At 45.3% G+C, this 15,030-nt stretch overlaps 1 long non-coding RNA gene across 8 annotated transcripts in view; it reads left to right on the forward strand.

Moving 5' to 3' along the window:
* LOC141278778 (uncharacterized) overlaps positions 1-14,033 on the forward strand; it is a 121,422-nt gene extending 107,389 nt beyond the window's left edge. For 5 of the 8 annotated variants that reach the window (XR_012331975.1, XR_012331976.1, XR_012331979.1 and 2 more), the window contains 3 exons: positions 849-949; positions 3,028-5,606; positions 5,960-6,012. This is a non-coding gene — a long non-coding RNA (uncharacterized lncRNA). Of the gene's footprint in view, positions 1-848; positions 950-3,027; positions 5,607-5,959; positions 6,013-13,119 lie in introns of those variants that run through there. The other 3 variants (XR_012331977.1, XR_012331978.1, XR_012331981.1) reach the window with 3 other exon arrangements.
* Positions 14,034-15,030: the final 997 nt, after the last annotated feature.

A 15,030-nucleotide genomic window follows, 5' to 3' on the forward strand; every position in this document is an offset into this window, starting at 1 on the left:
CCACGCAATTCTGAGAGAAGAAAGGACGTTTGAACTGAGTTTAAAAGATTGAATAGAGTCACAGATGTAGAAAACAAACTTATGGTTACCAAGGGGGAAGGGGGGGAGGGATAAAGTGGGAGATTGGGATTGACATATACACACTACTATATATAAAACAGATAACTAATAAGGACATACTGTATAGAGCAGGGAGCTCTACTCAATATTCTGTAATGACCTATATGGGAAAAGAATCTGAAAAAGAGTAGATATATGTATATGTATAACTGTTTCACTTTGCTGTACACCTGAAACTAACACAACATTGTAAATCAACTATATTCCAATAAAGAAAATTTACCTTGAAAAAAAAAGATTGGATAGATATTGGCCAGAAGACAGATATGCAGGAGACTTTTCCAGGCAGAGGGAGCAGTGAGTGCAGATGTAGTGGGGATGGAGAGAAGACGGTGTATCGGAGGAACAACAAACAGTTGGGAGAATTCTGGGACACTAGACCACAGGATGGACAGAGGCTCTCTCCAAAACTGGCTGGGCAGGGAGGAAGCAGAGGGCTAGATCATTCTATTGCTATCACGAAGGGGTGGGTGTGCTGAGGAGTTTGGCATTTGTCCTGCAGCTTTGGGGGCCTTTGGAGGATTTTAAATATCACCCCCAAGTCAATATATTCAGTGTGGCTTAATGCTTCCTCACCAGTCAGCCCCTCTCTCCCACCGGCTTCTCTGTTTCTCTGACCTCTCCATTTCTTCCCTGCCTTGGCCACATGCTTTGGGATTTAATTACAGTCTGCCTTGTTCACCATCTACCCGCTTCCTGTGAAATCTTCCTCTCCTTTTATCTCTCAGCAGATGGAAAGCTTTGTGACTGTGAGGGCTGTGCCTTGTACTCCTAAGGAAACCTCTCTTTTAGCAGCCTGTCTCCAAGTATGCTGTATGTCCCATCGGTGGTAAGTGCAGCGAGTTTAAGGAGGACGCTAACAAAGATTTTTCTTTTAATATATTTATTTTATGGTATAATGTTTTACAAATATTTTTATTTTAATGTCTAAGAAGAAAAAAAAAATACCACAGGCACTCCACATCCGTGATTTCACTGTTTAGAATGAGGCTGAAACAAAGTTGAAGTTAAAGAATTAATGGATTTAAAGAAAAAAAAAATACTGATGATTCAGACATAGGAAAAATTGTAAAAATGGTGTGCAAATGACTGATATTTGAGATCCAGCTCAGCGTTGCCCCTGCCAAACAGCTGTTGGAAAATTGACTTGATTTTAGTTCGTTTAGTACTGCGTATTCAGGATGTGTGCGCCTAAAAGGTAACAGTCAGTATAAGAACTTGGAAAGAAGGAAGGAGAGGGGGAAAGAGAGAAGGAGGAACAGGATGGGAGAGAACAAGGGCTAGCGGGGGGCCTCACGGCCTGGAGGAGATTTGGGTCCCCACTGCTAGGCTCAGGGCTAGTGAGAAGGGCTCAGAGTCCTGGGGGTTTAGGGGGTCCCAGGTGGCCAGGAAGAGGTGGAGTTGCATTCCTCACGGGTGAGAAGGTTACCCAGGGCAGGGGGCAGAGTTGTGCTTGTCTTCCCCTCGTGCAGCTCTGCTTTGCTGTCTCTTTCATCCTCAGAGGTGATGCTGTTTCCTCTTCTCCCCTAACCGCCCCCCGACACACACACCCCTCCTTCTCAACGTCTCAGGGTGTAAGGGAGCTGACCCTCCGAGTCTGACCCCACCCGAAACCAAACTGGGATCATTTCAACAGGTTTCCTCTGTTTTTAATGTCTGATCACCTCATCGAACACTCTCTCTTTGGTGAAAGTAACTTCGGGTAATATCTCAGAGGTGGCAGAGAGTGTGGGTTTTAGGAGCGGACCTCACCCTTGGCTTTGAAATCATAGCTCATGTAAGATGACGACGGGGTAAATGCACTTTGGTAGGTCTAGGATGCCCAGCTACGGTGTCACACAGCCCTCTGATCCTCTCCCTTGGTTTCCGTGTCCACAAATGCAGGGGGTCCTAAACCCATTTTCACAAACCTCTTGTATTAGTCAGGATCAACAGGGGACACATGGCACACTCAGAAGGTCTAGTTAAGGAGGGTTTAGTGAAGGGGCTACTTACTGAGGTTACTTAAGGGAACCCACATGGATGGTGACGCTCCCCAGACCTGGCAATGGTGGGACCCACTACCGTCCCCAGGCTTGAAGAAGCTGGGGTGGGATGATGTTACTGAGCCCATGATACAGGAACTTTGGCCATAATGGAATGCAGTCACTGCCAAAACTCTGGCTGGGCAGGGAGGAAGCAGAGGGCTAGATCATTCTATTGCTTTTTCTTCCCATCCTTTGGGCAAACCCAACTGGAAGCCAGAGACCGGGGAGGCTGGGTGACACATCCATACAGGTCAACCTCCCGGGGCCCAGAGATGGTGAGGGGAAGAGCGGGGTGGGGAATGGATCTGATGGCAGAGAGAATAGCTGGCATCCCCCGGCCTGACTGGTTCTTAGAGACTCCCAGCCTCACCCACAGCTTGAAAATCATGATGCTCTGCAGGAGTAGATTTGTAGGATTAGGGGGGAAAAAGGAAGAAAGGAAATAGAGGACACCTTTATCTTTTCCGCCTTACAGAGCTCAGTGATTTTTTTGCACCTTTTGTTTATCTCACAACAACTTTGTAAAGTACATATTACAGAAGTTGATAAGTATTTCTTGCTCAAATCTTATGTACTGGAATCCGGCCTTGATTTGACCTTCTGTCTCTAAACTCTTCTCTTTGCTTTGGGCCAGTGTCTTTCAAGCTGTGGGTCTCAAGGCATTGGTGAGCCTTAAACCCATTCAGTGGGTTATGACCTGCATTGGAAAAATAACGAAATAGGATGGAAGAGAACAGATTAGAAGATTTCAGAGTTTATTACCTGTAATAGGGGTAGATATTGTTTCTTGAAACTCATTTCAGTTGTGTACACACACACACACACACCCCTATATGCTTATGTGTACTAGGTTGTGATATCACATATGTTTCTTCCTGAGGTGTCTGTTTGAAGAAGTCTGGAAACACTGCACTGGACCATCCTACCGCTCTTCCCACTCTGTGATAAGTTTGTTTTTTCCTTTATTTACTTGTTAATTCAGTCCTGTTTATTAAACACCTTTTATGTGCCGGATTCTGAACTCTCTGTCACCCTCAGGTGCGCATCTCTTTCAGTGCAAATTCCGTCTCCATTCTCTCCTTACTCTTCCTTCTTCACTACTTTCACTTCCCTGAACAATCCACAGTCTTTCTTCTTAGGGGTCTTTGCCAAACTTCACTCATCCCTCTCTCCTCTCTCTTTGAGGGAAAGACTCCTGCTTCTGTCCTCAAAGACTGGCTTTGGTTCTTGAAGCAATTTTAAAAGAAGGCTACAAATTCTTTGATACTTGCTCCATAGAAGGGATGAGACGATGTCACCTCCCCTTGAGTCTGGGTGCGCTGGTGACTGATTCAGCCAATAGAATAGGGTGCAAGTGACTTCTAAAGCTAGGTCATAAAAGGTGATGTAACTTCCACCTTCTTTGCTGGAAACACTCACTTTTGGAGCCCTGAGCTGCCATGTGAGAAATCCAAGTATCCAAGGCCACCATGCTGTAGAGGTAACATGTGAGTGCTTCAGTGGACAGTTTCAGCGGGACCCAGCCTTCTGGCCATCTTTGCCAAGGGGCCAGGCGTGTGACTGGACTGTCTTGTACCCTCCAGAGGAGCCCACCCACCAAATGTATACCAGTGAGTGGCCTCCACTGACGCCATGATGAACAGAATCACGCAACTGAGTGCATTTGTGACCACAAAACCATGAGCTATAATAAAACAGTGGTTGTTTTAATGCACTATGTTTAGGGGTGCTTTGTTACGTAGCAGTAGATAGCTGCAACAATTCTCTCTCTCTGTGCTTCCACAGCCTTCTATCTTATCCCTGCTGTGGAGTTTACCGTACTGTAGCTTAATTTCCCAGTAGCTACCTATCTGTCTTTCCTAGTAGAAAATATGAGGCCAGAAATGATGTTTTGCTATTATATTTCTTTTTTTAAACTATAAATTTTATTTACTTATTTTAACATCTTTATTGGAGTATAATTCCTTTACAATGTGTGTTAGTTTCTGCTTTATAACAAAGTGAATCAGCTGTACATATACATATATCCCCATATCTCCTCCCTCTAGCATCTCCCTCCCACCCTCCCTATCCCACCCCCCCATCCCACCCCTCTAGGTGGTCACAGAGCACCGAGCTGATCTCCCTGTGCTATGCGACTGCTTCCCACTAGCTATCGATTTTACGTTTGGTAGTGTATATATGTCCATGCCACTCTGCTATTATATTTCTAATATCTAGCATCATTCTGCAAAAAAATGGACTTAATAATTATTTTTAAACCTTAGGATGAGTTGAATTAAATAGAATGGACCAGCGCTGATTATAGGGAGGCTGTCCATGTATTCATTTTGCCTGGAACCTATTGATATCTTGCAAATATTAATAAAGTCGTCTCTCACTCTCAAACTTAAAGTATAAATTATAGGGCACCCTAATTAGAGGGATCTTTATGGGATCAGGGCAGGGTCCCAAGCAGTACCCATTGGATTTAATAGAGTTTGGAGCTGGCTCTAGTTGGAGAAGAATGTTGGAGTTTTAGGTGAAAAACTTTGAAGAGTGACTTATTACTCCTGTTGCCATTATATTTTGATTATGTGCTCTATGATTAAATGTTCAAAATACTAATGCATATTAATATGTAATTGATTTGATTACCCATCCTAACTACACTTTGATCACTTTTGATAAATATATTGATTCCTATTTTATTTACTTCACAGAATTCTTTGTATAACCAGGCTTTGATAATATCTGATTACATCTTAATATGTGCTTGCTTTGAGTAGCTCTTGTTTTAACCATTGGGAAGTTGGATCATATTAGCTATGATATATCTGACTAGTGGTTATGAGCATACATTCTGCAGTAAAACGTGCCTGGGGCTGATATTCCCTGCTACTTACCACTGTGTGACATTTGGTAAGTCACTTAACCTCTCTGACCTCATCTGTGAAGTGGAGATAATAATAAAATATACTCATAAGTGGATTAAATAAGATAACATATATTAATAGGGTAAACTGGCTGGGCCCTGGCATTCTAGATAATTCCAGTGTGTAAGTGATATTCCCTACTCCCGTCCAAATGTCTATTGGCGTGAGCTGATATGCATTGAAGCTTTTGTTGTTCATGTTGCTCAATGAGGGGGCTCAGAGAGAGGGGAGGGGTAGTTTAGGGTAGGGTGCTGGTGAGGGGAAGAAGGGAGAGGAGAAGAATGAAGTGGTTGGTGGCATGGACACCATCTTCCTATTCGGGCCACAAGGCACAGGTGTTCTCTGTAAAGTGGGCCTGGCTAAAGGGGCAGGTGGGGTGGAAATCCACGCCCCGACACAGGGCTGTGGCAGTTTTGGGAGGGGTGTCTTGTCTAATTCACACAGAGGGGCGCTGACAGCTGCTTGGGGGAGCCATATGAGAGAGGCCTCGTGCCACCGGCTTGAGATCCAGTAGCAAGAGATAGCAAATGGCTGAAGGACCTGAGTAAGTGAAAGATGGTGCAACTCTAGGCACAAGGGGGGCTGTTTTAAGGCCCCCGTCCCATCCCCCTTCTGCTGTGGCATTCTGCCCTGGATCCCGGCGTCCCCGATGGAAGAGGGCTGTGCCTGGAGATCAGCATTCTCAGGAAGTTTCAAGACCTGGGAGTGTGTGTGTTGGGGGGCGGGACATGGAGTGAGTGAGTGTTGTGGGGTGGAGGCCGTGCGTCCAGCTACTGTAACAGCTGGACATCACAGGCCCCCTCACTCTGCCGACACTTTACACACATGCTCACGTTTAGTGGTCACAGCAAGCCTGTGACAACAACCACTGGCACTTTTATCATCCGTGTTTTGCAGGTGGGAAACAGAGTCAAAGAGGGATGAAACAACTTCCTCCAGTGCCACAGAGAGTAACTGTCAGGGCCAGTACAGAACTCCCCCGCATTTTGAAAGTGTGCTTTCAGCCAGGGGTCCCCAAGCCCCGGGCCACAGACCGTTGTTGGGCTGCAGCCTGTTAGGAATGGGGCGGCACAGCGGGAGGCGAGCAACGGGGAGAGCGAGCAAAGCTGCATCTGCTGCTCCCCATCGCTCCCCATCGCTCCCCACCGCTCCCCATCGCTCCCCATCGCTCCCCATCACTCCCCATCGCTCCCCATCGCTCCCCACTGCTCCCCATTGCTCCCCACCGCTCGCCATTGCTCCCCACCGATCGCCATTGCTCCCCATCGCTCCCCATCGCTCGCATCACCGCCTGAGCCATCCTCCCCGCCCCCCACCCCCTCCCTGGTCTGTGGAAAAATTGTCTTCCACAAAACCAGTCCCTGGTGCCAGACACCTTGGGGATCGCTGCTTTACACCACTTTGCTTTCACCAAAAACCTACATTAGTACCCGTTTTCACTAACCGAAAGAAATCTGAAGAGGATTTTCGTTTATAAGAAAAAAGGCAAACAATGAAAATAGCATCCAGTGCTTATTTTGCACTGAGCAGTTACAGAGACGGCAGGCACCCCCAGCACCGTCAGCCGCCAGCCTCCTTCTCCGGGGAACTACGCTCAGCATCTCAGCATCAAACCACCATCGCTTTGGACTGTGTCTGTGAGCATCTGCGCTTTATCTTGATTGATTTTGTGCATCCGTTAGCAAGACGTGTCCTAAGGTAATTGCTTCTTAGCTTTACGCCATTTCAGCTTAAGAAAGAATTCATAGGAATGCTCTGCTTTCGGAGAGCAGGGGAAACCCGTATCTGAATCCAGGCCATCAGATGCCAGAGTCGCTGCTCTTAGCTCTTACCCCAGATTGCCTCCTCATCAGGGAAACTGGCTCAGTTCCTGAGCCCTGGTGAGGGTCCCACCCCTACCCCTGGGGAGCCCTGGAGTGGGGAGGAGGTAAATTCCTGCATGAGCCGGTGATCAGGAAAATCGTTGAAATCTGGCCATCTGTGTTAAGGTGACCCCATCTCTTCCCTCAGCCTAGGGACCCTTTGTGTTTTTGGATTTACTGTACATTTGCCTGGGACCTGGCCCACACTTACAACTCAGGAGAGGGGTCTCTTTTCAGTGTTATGGGTGATTGGTGAGAACATGGAAACGCTCTTAACTAAACCAGTGCCCTCTGTGGCCTCTCGTTGAGCCTGTCCTCTCCTGTGACCTGGTTTGAGCTCCACAGGGCACTGGAAGGAGACCAGGGAGTGAGTAATTGTCCCCTGGCATCAGGCCATCAGAGAAGGCCGTTGACTGCCTATCGGCTGGGGTCTCTGGCTGCCTTCCAGAAGATCCCAAGGCCCTGGGAACATGTAAAGCAATGACCAGATACCGCCCATGTGCATGGAGCCCCAGAACCACCATCCTGAGCCTTAAAGGACAGTTTTACAGAATCCCGTAGGAATAACCACAAATTAGCGAGTACCTTGTATTCCTTCCTTCCCAGAAAACCATTTAACCCATGTCCCTGACACTGAGATGCTCTCTCTCTTTTCCGTTACTCTATTTTATAACTTTTCGAGTGTATACAGTATTATTTTTAATATGTTTGGGATTATCAAAATTAAAATGACATTTCTCCTTTATATATGATGTTAAAATGTTTTTTGTCACGCATGGATTAAAAAACACTTGGAGAAAATCATAGTAAAGTGCTAACAAGTCTGTGGGTGACGCGATTATGGGTTATTTTAATTTTCTTTTCTATTCTCAGTAAGCATGTTCTACTCTTGTAATATGAAAGGAAGAGGAATTGGTTTGTACGTGTGGGTGTTTTTTTAAATTTTAAAATTTTGAGATCCGTTGTCTCCTTCAGTAGGGTACGGACAACTTTTATTTCGAGTAGGTATGATGTTTTTGTTTGTACTTCATTTTACTCCTGGGAGAATTCCTCCATGGCAGATTTGTCCAGCTGGGATGGAGGTAGATTAATGACCAAAAGTACAGACCCAGCCAGCTTCTCATCTGAGAGTTGAATGGAAAGAGCTTTGGACTGGGAGTCTCAAGGGTGAGTTCAAGTTCTGATGCCACCAAACCCTGAGGCCTCAGCCTCCTTGTGTACAAGTAGTCTACTACCCCTTCCAGGACTAAGCTTCAGTGAATCTTTGGTGCCTTATGGGAGCCAATGGGGAAATAGAGCAACCATTAGCCTACAGCTGACTTTGTTAGCTTATAGCGATTGAATTACCTGGGAATTTGGTGGTTCAAATTAAGTATGAGAGTAGCTCTTCTTACTGCTGAGTAAAGGAAGTAAACTCCGGTGGTGGCCCTCTGGCAGGGTTTCCTGGAATTGGTATTTGAAGTGATATGTTTAAGGTCATGAGCGACATGGATGGATATGGACGAGGGAGGACAGCCTAGGACTTGTGGGTAAAAGTGTAGTGGTGGCATCAAGCCCATCACGTGTGGATGAAGGATGGGAGACAGAAAGGCAAAACCCCAAGGAGGAAGCCTGAAATGTCGCTAGCTGGAGGGAAGCCCAAGGATTTGGGGGTCCATCTTCTCATTCATGGTGCCCTGTGGTAGCCACCCAATGTCAGTCTCCATATATCCTGTGACAGTTACCTAATAAATTCTGTTTTTCTTTAATTTAGCTGTAAGTTTAAAGTAAATATTGATATTTTCTAAGATATAAAACCAGTCACTCGTCACAATGCATTTCAACAAAACTAAACAGTTTGGTGCCCTAGACTTACAGAGGTTTCTCTAATTGGATAAAAAGATGAGGTCTGTGCTTTTTCATTTGTCTGATTAATTACTGCTCTGAAACCCTTGAAAACAGACATGGTCTGTAAGTGGTATCTGTTATTTAATCGAGGACAGATGTTTTCAGAAACCTTTTAAATAGGCCTGGAGAGTTACCGACTCTTAAGCGAAGTGAATCATTGAACTGTATGTTTTAAGACTGTAACATGCCAGCAAAAAGCAATTTTTACTAATTGTTCAAGTTATGGTCACTCTAACTGTGGTTTGTCCTAAATCCAACAGCATCAAGAAGCAGCACAAAGATAATGATAGACAATGGCATCACCACCCACCCAGGGGTCTAGGCTAAAAATCTAGCCATTGCCCACAACTTTCTCCTACCTGCACTTCCCTCCCTGTCCCTGCTGTGTCCAAGTTCTCTTGTCAAGTTCATCCCCTAAGCATCTCCAGGGATTTCCTTTAGTCTATTCCTACCACTACTACCTAAGTTAAGGCAACAGTATCAATTGGGTTTGATAGGAAAATAAGCTCACCTCATATGGTCTGAATAAAGACTTTAATGGGGAGACCATCTCTGGGTGTGTGGTCAGGGCTAAGGACACAAACGAGGGAGAGAGGTACCGGGGAGCAGGAATGTTGGATGCCATTACCACTCTTAGGCCAAGGGGCCATGGGAGGACGCTGTGTTCCCAAAGCCCGGGGAGAGCCCCGAGGAAGCTGCTGTGGTTGAGGAGTGGGATAGCTGAGGTGATGCGGCACCGGACCCGGGGAGGCCGTAGATACACCCACCCTTTTCTCTTCCTCTTCTCCTGTCTCCTCTTGGCACCTCCTACTGGCCAAACCCAACTGCAACCCTGTGCTGAGGGAGCCCCTGAGATACAGTTTTCAGGGTCAGCCTCCTTGAGCACAAAATCAAGGCTAGGAATGCTTTTGCCAGTGATTCGCTCAAATTTTTTTTCTGAGTTTTACAGATAAACACGAACAAACAGAAAACAAAGAAGTGGCAGGGAAACCCATTTTTGTCATAGAAAGATGAGATACAGGAATGAATTTTCTTGATTGACTAAATGAAAGAAGACTGTTGAAGATATGGTCAGGAAGACCAACTAAGATTTTATTCTGTACGTATTTCCCCATGCATAGTTTTAGGGATGTAAGCAATTCAAGATTTGGACCAAAGTATATATTTAATAAAACAATTTATAGCAAATATCTTGGTGGCAGTGTATTGAAATGGATATGTTAATTTCCCCAAATCTTTCTAAGTGTGTCAGATTAAACAAGGTGTCCTTCATTGAAAGCATTTGTACGTTTAGTATAATTTGTATAATTAGTGGTTAACATGTAAATCCTAAGTCTTTTTAGAGTACGTCATAACCACTGAGAAAGTGAACGACTAATGTTGGGGTCCAATCTTTATGCAAATCTGATGGTTTGTAATTCTTTGCATTTAAGAAAATTATAATAGAGTTTAATTGGGTTTTCAATTGATAGAACTTTTAAATTTAGCTTTGATAGTGGCTTACTCTGTAAGCCATTAGCATTTACTTCAGAAGAAGTTCAAAGAATTGAATGACATGGGTCTAACCAAATTCCTTCCATTCACATTAATGTACATTTCAGGGCACCATTTCTCAGCACATATATCTGTTATAAACAAAGAAGAAAATAAAATGAATAAAATTGAGAAAAAACATTATGAATTTTTAAAAATGTATTTTATTCTAGTCCACCCATGTGTCAAAATTCATTTAGGACATCTTCTCTGTATCTGTCTGTCTCTCTCCATAGTTGCTGTCAATTTGGACATATCAGGCTGCGTGTGGGGCCGTGTCCTTAAGTTTTTTAGGAACCTGATTGTCCAGCCAAAAGGATCTCATCCTAGACCAGGGCTACTCAGAGATGCAGGATCAGCACCATCTGCAGCCTGTCCAAAATACAAGTTCTGTCTTTTTTTTTTTTTTTTTTTTTTTTTTGCGGTACGCGGGCCTCTCACTGTTGTGGCCTCTCCCGTTGCGGAGCACAGGCTCCGGATGCGCAGGCTCAGCGGCCATGGCTCACGGGCCCAGCCGCTCCGCGGCATGTGGGATCCTCCCGGACGGGGACACGAACCCGTGTCCCCTGCATCGGCAGGCGGACTCTCAACCACTGCGCCACCAGGGAAGCCCCAGAATACAAGTTCTTAAGCTCCTCCCCAGATCTACTGACTCAGAGTCTCCGGCGGGGCGGGGGGGGGGGGGGGGGGGGGGGGCGGTGCCCAGGTGTCCGTGTTAACAGGCCTTCTAGGTGACTCTGGAGCCTGCTGAAGTTTTTGCGCACTCTACCATGTAAGGATGCCAGCTTCTTTCTTTTAGAGTTTGGTCATTACCCTGAGGACGTGGCTTAACTGGCAGTGCCCAGGATTGGTTTGTGTTTCCCAGATGTATCTTGATGACCCTATCCTTTTTTTTTTTAATTTAATTTTATTTCTTTTTTTATACAGCAGGTTCTTATTAGTCATCCATGTTATACACATCAGTGTATACATGTCAATCCCAATCGCCCAATTCATCCCACCACTCACCACCACCCCCTGCCGCTTTCCCCCCTTAGCGTCCATACGTTTGTTCTCTACATCTGTGTTGACGACCATATCCTCGACTTGATCTTTGTTTCCAGGCTGTATGGTACTTGAGAATCTTTAACTGGCTGGAAAGTCTGGCAATGAAAAACAGTTTTATTTTCCACCCAGGTAATTCTGAGCTCTCGACAAGCCCTCTAACTTCTGCTTGCAATCTCACCAGTTCTTCTCTGAGCAGTACCGTGTCATATAGAGCTGAAAGCAACCAACTACTGGTTGTCATCTTCTGCCTGGCAGTCTCCTTGCTCAAGTCTCAAGTTCATTAGATACAATTTCTAAGTTAACTTAGGTGACAGTTTTACCAGATGTTTTGTCATTGCATAATATAGGTGACACTTTTCTAGCCTTTATAACTGTTTCCTTGCTATTTTTTTCAGCCTCTGTCTGTCTTCTAAGCCCAGAGCTAATACCATGTATTTTAGGATTTTACTGAGGCACCAGTGTCTGCAAGGGTTTGATATTACTGCATACCAAACCACTCCAAACTTAGTGCTAAAACAATAATATTTATTATTGCTCACATGTCCGTGGGTTGACTGGGCTTCAGCTGATAGGCTCGGCTCCACGTGTCTTACATCTTCCTTGGACCATTGACCCCTGGTCCCCGTTCTTTTCATCAAAATGATAGATGTGCAAGAAGGCAAGTGGGAATATGCGACACTTCTTAAGTCCTAGGCTCAGAACTAGCACAACATCACTTCTGCCCACCTGCTGACCAAAGCAGCAGGTCAAGCATGGTCAAGCATGGTCAAGCATGGTCAAGCCTGAAGCCAAGGGACACCCATGATGAAACCATGACAAGAGTCTGGATACAGGGAGGGGTAAAGAATTAAGGACTTCCATCTGGCATTGCTTCCAGCATAAAAATAGGAATCTCTCCTATGTGCTGGCAAAACTCTTAAAATTTTCCTCCCAGAGCATTTGTCATTGTTTTCTGTTTCTTTCTCTCACCAATTAGACTGAATTTCAGAAGAGCAGGGTCACGTCACCATTGTGCCTCCAGAGCCCAGACAGTGCCGGCACACAGTAGATGCTCAATAAATATTTATGGACCAAGCAAACGGCTAGATACAGGAATGAGTGCTTTCTTAAAGGGCGGCTTGCCAAGCTAGAGCTATAGAGACTAGGAATTAAGTCCTGATTTGGAACATTGTCTAGACAGTTAATTTGAACCTTCGAGATTTTCATTGGTATGTCTTCTTAGGAAAATAAAAGCTTACCTTTGCATTTGGACTTCATAGGAGCAAAGTGATGCTTAGCCTTTGGAAGACACCATAAACTGAAAAAGAGTAATAAAAGAAAAAAAAAATGGAACCAAAGAGAAATTGTTGAAAGGGAAGAGCTGATGAAATACCTGTGTGGATTTTCATGCTACTTTCTCCCTTTTTCTCAAACGTTTTCTTTCAAAAAGGATGAGTGAGGGAGTTCTAAGTAGCTGTCTTAGGGGTGCCCAGCCTGTCACTGCTTGTGTTTTGTAACCTGAGCCAAGAATCCATCGGGAAGGGGGATAGTGGTGTAGTAAAACCTTCCTGTGAAATCTTGTTGGCAAGCTGTGTAACAGCGTCGGTGGGCCACGTGGGACAGCGTGATGTCTGCCAAACCTGTCCACACCACCCTTCCCTCTGCGCTCACAGCTTGGCTGTCACCGCCAATAACAGCGGCAATATTTCTCCCCTTCGTAACCCACTCTTGTCTGTTCTTCTCTTTCAGAATTGTATTGTTACAAACATATTGCAGTGCTTGGGGCTGAAAGGAGAGAGAAATATTTAAATTCCACTTGACTCTAAGATCCATGGAAATCAGATGACTCCTGCTAGCTGGACAGTCTTAAGCCTTCTCTGCTTTTCAATACAAGCCCTTTCCTTTGGTTAAGTGTCATGATTTTGCTCCTGCTGTGCCTGGCCTTTCCTCCGACGTTCAACAGAACTCACCCCATCCAGCCTTCACGTGGGGAAACATCACACAGAGCACAGGTGAAGGGATGGTCCTGGCGTGGATTCAGATGCCAGCTCTGCTGTTTACCAGCTGTGTTACTTGAGGAGAGTTATTTAACCTCTCTGAGCTCCATTTTTTTCACTTGCAAATGAGAAAAGCAGAGGATTGTTGTGGGCGTTAGATATCACATAATATTTAGCACAGAACGCGCTCAGTGAGCAACTTTTTTAAAAAGGGACTCGTTCAAGGGCTCTGCCTTCTCCTTCCTCAGACTCCTCAGGCAGAATTTGCCATCTTCGGAGACTTCCCTGGTGGCGCAGTGGTTAAGAATCCACCTGCCAATGTAGGGGACAGGGGTTTGAGCCCTGGTCCGGGAAGATCCCACATGCTGCGGAGCAACTAAGCCCGTGCGCCACAACTACTGAGCCTGTGCTCTAGAGCCCGTGAGCCACAACTACTGAGCCCATGAGCCACAACTACTGAAGCCCATGTGCTGCAACTACTGAAGCCTGAGTGCCTAGAGCCCGTGCTCTGCAACAAGAGAAGCCACTGCACCGCAACGAAGAGTAGCCCCCGCTCGCCGCAACTAGAGAAAGCCTGCGCGCAGCAACGAAGACCCAATGCAGCCAAAAATAAATTAATTAATAAAAAATAAATAAAAATGAAAAGAAGCCCTTGAGTGTGCTGTTGGTGGGGATGTGAAATTGTGCAAGCACTGTGGAGACCAGTACAGTGGTTCCTCCAAAATTAAACGTAGAATTGCCATATGGGGACTTCCCCGGCGGTCCAGGGGTTAAGACTCTGCGATTCCAATGCAGGGGGCGCAGGTTCAATCCCCGTTCTGGGAACTAAGATCCCACATGCCCTGCGGCGTGACCAAAAAAGAAATAAATTAAGTAAGTAAATAAATAAATAAATAAAAATAGAGAGCTGCAATATAAAAATCTACATTAAAAAAAAAGAAGAATTGCCATATGCTCCAGCAATTCCACTTCTGGATATACACCCAGAAGAATGGAAAGCAGGGACTCTAACAGATATTTGTACACTCATGTTCATAGCAGCATTATCCACAACAGCCAAAAGGCGGAAACAACCCACATATCTATCAGCCACTGAGTGGGTAAACATTATATGTTATGTACATACAATGGAATATTATTCAGCCTAAAAAAAATGAAATTCTGACACATGCTACAACATGGATGAACCCTGAGGATATTACGCTAAGTGAAATAAGCCAGTGACCAAAAGACAAACATCGTACGCTTCCACTTATAGGAGGTACTTAGAGCAGTTAAACTCGTGGAGACTGAAAGTAGGCTAGAGGTTGCCAGGGGCTGGGAGGAGGGGAAACATAGAGGGTTATTATTTAATGCCCAGAATTTCAGCTGCAGAAGATGAAAAGAGTTCTGGAGATGGAAGTGGTGGCTGTACAACAATGTGAAGGTGCTTAATGCCACAGAGCTGTCCACATAAAAATGGTTACAATGCTACGTTATGTGCTATGTGTATTTTGCCACGTTTAACAACAACCAGAAAGAAAAGGAGAGCCCTGGGAGACGTCCCTTTAGACCTAGGGGTTACGGGTTAGTCCACCCTCCTCTTTCCCTGTCCTCAGAGGGCTGCTCACAGGGCAGGGATGAGCCTGGGGTCACACCTGAGAAGATTCAGTTAGTGCCCTCG

Source organism: Tursiops truncatus, chromosome 5, assembly GCF_011762595.2.
Source record: "Tursiops truncatus isolate mTurTru1 chromosome 5, mTurTru1.mat.Y, whole genome shotgun sequence".
In the NCBI taxonomy this organism is placed as follows: domain Eukaryota; kingdom Metazoa; phylum Chordata; class Mammalia; order Artiodactyla; family Delphinidae; genus Tursiops; species Tursiops truncatus.